This window comes from Crocuta crocuta, unplaced genomic scaffold, assembly GCF_008692635.1.
Source record: "Crocuta crocuta isolate KB4526 unplaced genomic scaffold, BGI_CrCroc_1.0 scaffold29, whole genome shotgun sequence".
In the NCBI taxonomy this organism is placed as follows: domain Eukaryota; kingdom Metazoa; phylum Chordata; class Mammalia; order Carnivora; family Hyaenidae; genus Crocuta; species Crocuta crocuta.
The window spans coordinates 3,391,112-3,397,912 of NW_027533280.1; the positions used below are offsets into that span (position 1 = coordinate 3,391,112).

At 42.2% G+C, this 6,801-nt stretch overlaps 1 long non-coding RNA gene across 1 annotated transcript in view; it reads right to left on the bottom strand.

The window, feature by feature from the left end:
- LOC144218076 (uncharacterized) overlaps positions 1–5,363 on the bottom strand; it is a 9,136-nt gene extending 3,773 nt beyond the window's left edge. Inside the window, exon 1 of the long non-coding RNA XR_013331043.1 lies at positions 5,317–5,363. This is a non-coding gene — a long non-coding RNA (uncharacterized LOC144218076). The remainder of the gene's footprint in view (positions 1–5,316) is intronic.
- Between the last annotated feature and the right edge of the window lie 1,438 nt (positions 5,364–6,801).

Genomic DNA, 6,801 nt, shown 5'->3' on the forward strand with positions numbered 1-6,801 from the left:
TCCAGGCTCTGAGCTGGCAGTCAGCACAGAGCCCGACGCAGGGCTCGAACCCACGAACCGCGAGATCATGACCTAGGCGAAAGTCAGACGCTTAACCGACTAAGCCACCCGGGTGCCCCTCTATCTCTATGTGTTGACCTATTCCTTATATTTCATGTAAATGGAGACACAGTATGTGACTTTTTGTCTGGTTTCTTTCACTCAGCATCTATTAATCTTTCTTTCTTTCTTTCTTTCTCTCTTTCTTTCTTGCTTCTGTTATCTAATAATTTATTTATTTTTTATAATTTATATCCAAGTTAGCTAGCACATGGTGCAACAATGATATCAGGAGTGGATTCCTTAAGCCCCTTACCCATTTAGCCTATCCCCCCTCCCATAGCCCCTCCAACAACCCTCTGTTTGTTCTTTATATTTAAGAGTCTCTTATGTTTTGTCCCCTCCCTGTTTTTGTATTATTTTTGCTTCCCTTCCCTTATGTTCATCTGTTTTGTATCTTAAAGTCCTCATATGAGTGAAGTCATATGATATTTGTCTTTCTCTAACTGAATAATTTCGCTTAGCATTATACACTCTAGCTCTATCCACATAGTTGCAAATGGCAAGATTTCATTCTTTTTTTTTTTTAATGTTTTATTTATTTCTGAGAGAGACAGCATGAGAAGGAGAGGGTCAGAGAGAGAGGGAGACACAGAATCGGAAGCAGGCTCCAGGCTCTGAGCTGGCCGTCAGCACAGAGCCCAACACGGGGCTTGAACCCACGAACCGTGAGATCATGACCTGAGCCGAGGTCAGACGCTTAACCGACTGAGCCACCCAGGCGCCCCAAGATTTCATTCTTTTTAATTGTCAAGTAGTCCTCCATTGTATATATATATATACCACATCTTTTTTTTAACTTTTAAAAAATGTTTTATTTATTTCTGAGAGAGAGGCAGTGTGAGCAGGGGAGGGTCAGAGAGAGTGGGAGACACAGAATCTAAAGCAGTTTCCAGGCTCCCAGCTAGCTGTCAGCAAAGAGACCGATGCAAGGCTCGAACCCATGAACCGTGAGATTATGACCTGAGCCGAAGTTGGGAGCCCAACCGACTGAGCCACCCAGGCGCCCCATACCACATCTCTTTATCCATTCATCCGTCGATAGACATTTGAGCTCTTTCCATACTTTGGCTATTGTTGATAGCGCTGCTGTAAACACTGGGATGCATGTGCCCATTCAAAACAGCTTACCTGTATCCCTTGGATAAATACCTAGTAGTGTAATTGCTGGGTAGTAGGGTAGTTCTATTTTTAATTTTTTGAGAAACCTCCACACTGTTTTCCAGAGTGGCTGCACCAGTTTGTANAAAGCAGTTTCCAGGCTCCCAGCTAGCTGTCAGCAAAGAGACCGATGCAAGGCTCGAACCCATGAACCGTGAGATTATGACCTGAGCTGAAGTTGGGAGCCCAACCGACTGAGCCACCCAGGCGCCCCATACCACATCTCTTTATCCATTCATCCGTCGATAGACATTTGAGCTCTTTCCATACTTTGGCTATTGTTGATAGCGCTGCTGTAAACACTGGGATGCATGTGCCCATTCAAAACAGCTTACCTGTATCCCTTGGATAAATACCTAGTAGTGTAATTGCTGGGTAGTAGGGTAGTTCTATTTTTAATTTTTTGAGAAACCTCCACACTGTTTTCCAGAGTGGCTGCACCAGTTTGTATTCCCACCAGCAGTGCAAAAGAGCTCCTCTTCCTCCACCTCCTTGCCAACATCTGTTGTTGCCTGAGTTGTTACTATTAGCCACTCTGACAGGTGTGAGGTGGTATCTCAATGTGGTTTTGATTTGTATTTCCCAGATGATGAGTGATGTTGAGTATTTTTTCATGTATTGGTTGGCCATCTGGATGTCTTCTTTGGAGAAATGTCTATTCATGTCTTTTGCCCATTTCTTCACTGGATTATTTGTTTTTTGGGTGTTGAATTTGATAAGTTCTGTATAGATTTTGGATATTAACCCTTTATCTGATATATCGTTTGCAAGTATCTCAGCATCATACTTTCAAGATTCATCCAGATCATAGCATGGGTCAGTGGTTTATTTTTTTTTTTCTTTCGGCTGGATAATATTTCAGCTGAAATAGTGTGTTTAAGTACCATACTTTGTTTACCTATTCATCTGCTGATGGACATTTGGCTTGTTTCTACCTTACAACTACTGTGAAAATGCTGCTGTGAACGTGTGTATACATGTATTTGTTTGAGTCTGCATGATTTTTGCTGGAGATAGGAGCAGCTTTTCATGCACTCAACAAATACTTATTGAATTAGGTTTGAATGGCTGCATCAACCACCAATTTCACAACTGTTTTTGCTCTACTGGAGAAAAGTCACAGAATCTTAAAAATGTTTGTGGTAGGAACTTTCTACGTCATCTTGTTCAACCCCCTCATGAAACTACATGCACTCAAAGCACCAGTCTATTTAGAAGGCCTTAAATACAGTTTACATCATGATGTGTAGCACCCTACTGATATTGTTCTTTGTTAACTCAATGTGTACAATGCGGCTTTTGTTGTCACAAGATGGTTCCCTTTGAGAAGTGATTGCAGGAATTTAAATTTAGCTTGTCATTCTCGCATTTTGCTTTTTGAAAAATTCCACAGAACCACTACCATCAGCTTTCTTTCTTTCTCTGTCTCTTTCTTTTAAAGATCTTTTTAAGGAATCTCTGTACCCAACGTGGGTTTGAACTTACAGCCCTGAGATCTAAAAGCTGCATGCTCTACTGGCTGAGCCAGCTAGCTGCCCCCTGTCAGTATCTTTGTATAAAGTAGATATACCAGTCCTTTTTGTTTTTTTAAGATTTTTTTTTTTTAGGTAATTCCACACCCAATGTGGGGCTAGAAGCTAATGACCCTGAGATTAAGAGTCATATGCTCTATGGACTGAGACTGCCAGATGCCCCCATACAGTCTTCATTGATTCAGTGATAAAATTACTTTTTGGCCCCAAATAGTGTGTGACTGCTTCATCATATATTGTGGGATTTATTTTCTGTGTCCTTTCTTTGAAGTTGGATTAACGCTATCCCCACCCCTTTTTGAGCTGTTATTGACATATAACATTATATCAGTTTCAGGTGCACAGCATAGTAATTCAATACATGTATGGGATAGTCACTTTTTTATTAAACAAAACAGCCATAGGTCCTTACCTTTGCAATGGAATGTAAACATTTCCTCAAACATCAAAGTTAACTTAAATAGGGGCTCCTGGGTGGCTCCGTCGGTTAAGCGTCCGACTTCGGCATCAGGCCATGATCTCACAGTTCTTGGGTTTGAGTCCCGCGTCCAGCTCAGAGCCTGGAATCTGTTTCGGAGTCTGTGTCTCCCTCTCTCTCTGACCCTCCCCTGCTCACGCTGTCTCTCTCTCTCTCAGAAATAAATAAAACATTAAAAAAAAAGTTAAATATTATTCTTGTATCTCACTTTGTAATTCCCTCTCTAAATTTTTAGCCGAGCTGAATGACAAGAAGCATTTTGTCCACTATGGGTGTAAAACTGGTGGAATTCATGGAACAGTGATTATTACACCTTGATTTAGCAAACCAGATAGCAGTAAAAGTCAAGGCTGGAGGACAGGACTTCACTGCTGTCCCTTCCAAAATCTAGAACAGTGCCTGTGACCAGTAGGGATTTAGTAAATATGTTTTGGATGAATGAAACTAATTTGACTCTGGTTTCTGAGATAATGCTAATAAAACTAGATATAATTTAAAAAATAACAGTGAATATGAAGTCCTATGTCCTTTTTATAAAGATTAACTTAATCATGAACTATCTCTTATGAGCTACATTTTAAATTATTATTTGTTATATAATTATATAATTTAATTATTATTTAATTATCATGGTTCAGGAACTTAAAGAAAAAAGAGAAAGAAAAAGTTTTTTTAATATAAGAGATGTTTTTGTTCTGACAGCCTTTGTTTCATTTTCTATTGCAGAAGCTCTATAAATCCTCACATCTTTAAAAAGATTTTTTTAAAATGTTTATTCATTTTTGAGAGATAGAGCTCGAGCAGGGGAGGGGCAGAGAGAGAAGGTATAGGCATAGACTCTGAAGCAGGCTCCAGGCTCTGAGCTGTCGGCACAAAGCCCAACNGAGAGAGGTGCAGAGAGAGAGGGAGACAGAGAATCTGAAGCAGGCCAGGTTCTGAGCTGTCAGCACAGAGCCTGACGCAGGGCTCAAACCCGTGAACTGTGAGATCATGACCTGAGCTGCAGTTGGACGCTTAACTGACTGAGCCACCCAGGGGCCCCAAAAGTAATGAATTATTTAAAACCATTATTTATAGTAATTTTCTTTAGATGTGTGGGAATATAACTTTTGTTTTCTTTGTTTTGCTTGTTTTAATATGGAATGAACATTTATTGCTTAAATTTTTTAAATGTTTTTTTTAAATTTATTTCTGAGAGAGAGAGACAGTGTGATCAGGGGAGGGTTAGAGAGGGAAGGAGATACAGAATCTGAAACAGGCTCCAGGCTCTGAGCTGGCTGTCAGCACAGAGCCCTGACGCGGGGCTGGAAGTCACGAACCATGAGATCATGACCTGAGCCGAAGTAGGACGCTTAACCAACTGAGCCACCCAGGGGCCCCTGTTCTTTAAAAAAAGGGAGAAAAATGAGAAAAGTCCCCATTTATTTAGAACCTGAAGTGTTAACATTCCACCATTTTTAATCAAAGCGTATTCTGGGGATGCAGCTAGAGCAATGAATAAGAGTCAACAATCCTTGGTCTCTTGGAACTTACATTCCAGTAGAGGTTGAGTAAGACAGGTAATAAAATAATAAATGTGCAGTACTGTGGAAAACTAACACAAAAAGAATTAATGCTAAAGAACTGTGTAGAAACAAACCACAAACATCTATCACTTTGCAGTGAATATTCTTTACTCATTTTATTTGAGGATCTTAAATTTTTTTGTGGGGAAGGGAATCAAAGAAATGCATGCACATGGTTTTATTTATTTCTAGGAGAGAAAGTACACATGGTTTTAAAAAATAAAGCATATCAGGGTTTATAATGAAAAGCAACATTGTTCTTCCCACTCTCCCTCTCTCTCTGCCCCGCCTCTGCTCCACTCTGTCCCCCTCTCAAAAATAAACATTAAAAATTTTTTTTTAATATTTTATTTTTTAAGTAATCTTTATACCCAACATGAGGCCTGAACTCATGATCCTGAGATAGAGTCGAATCCTCTACCAGCTCTACCAGGCACTCCAACTTCCCCACTTTGTAAAATGAAGATCTGGGAGACCCTACCTGGCTTTCTTCTGCTACTTCCCTCCGTCTTCCAAAGTCTTTTTTTTTAATATTTTTATTTATTTCTAGGAGAGAGAGAGAGAGAGACAGCGTGAGCAGGGGAGGGTCAGAGAGAGAGGGAGATACAGACTCTGAAATAGGCTCCAGGCTCTGAGCTGGCAGTCAGCACAGAGCCGGACGCGGGGCTCGAACCCACAAACCGCGAGATCATGACCTAAGCGAAAGTCGTCGGATGCTTAACCGACTAAGCCACCCAGGCGCCCCCGTCGTCCAAAGTCTTGTCCATTGAGGTCTTCTAATACTTTTACAAAAGACATGCATTTAAAAAAGCTCAGCGGCTAAATCTAAAAATGGAACAATGTAAATGTTTATTTTGAGGTAGGCCCGAGTATGTTCTTTAGTCTTAACACTGGCCACTCTGTGGGACAGAGCAGTCAGAGTTCTGGTAGCAGGGCTTGGGGGAAAGCCTTGGCCACAAAACTTAAGGGGCACTAAAAACTCAGTAGTTTAGAGTAATAATAATTTAATGCAATATTAATAAATAGAAAGTAATGCAAAATATCTATAAGGAACAAAATATCAGCGTTTTAAAATAAAGACAGGCTCAGCAGAATGAGTAAAGAGAAAAACAGAAGTGATTACAGCTGGCCCTCACCTTTAACAATGACCTCATCCTCTGGCATCTATGATTATATACGCTGCTTATTACAGCTGAAAAGCCTTCAGATGAGGGGGTGAGGTGAACCTTTCAGATTAGCAATATGGATACTGGATTTCAGGGGTGCCCCGACCGCTTTGACCTCGAAGCTTGCAAACTGGGGGGCAGTACTGAATCAAGAGATCTAATTTTTGTCATTTAAAACGTGCATCGAGGGGAAGGGGCAGCAATGTACTTTGTTCAGAACTTCCAGCAATTCCAGTGTGGTTCCCTCCCTTTGCTCTGGGCGAGCCTGTTGTTCCCGCAGCACAGCGCTTTGAATAAAGGTCGGCCAAGGGGTCGCCCTTCTGATTATTCTTTTCTACCCCGCGGGGAGGTGGGAGCCCCGGGGCCCCTTATCCACGCCTGGGTCTCTGCAAAACCCCAGGCGTCCCTGACAGCTGCAGCTTCTGGGGTTGCCATGGTCCATGAGAGAGCAATGCTGGCCGCCCTCCGCTGCAGCAGCCCTGAGCAGGCTGTCGCTGCCTCCTCTCCAGTCCCTTTCAAAAGCTTTTAAAGGCGATCCCTGCGGGGAGGAGGGAGGACGGGACATTAGCCAGGGCTTTCGTCCAAGCGGCTGGGGCGAATAAAAGAGGCTTTTCTCAAACCAACGGAGCAAGTGCTGGGCTTGTTTCAAGGGATTTTTTAACCCTCGGTCTTTCCCTGGAGGAAAGGAGGGTGCGGAGATGGTCCTTCTCCAGCTTCAGCTGCTGGAAGCGGGTCCTTTCGGTTTTTCCTTGGGGTTCCGCGCCCTGGGCCTTTCCCCGGGGGGAGGGGAGGGCAAAGAC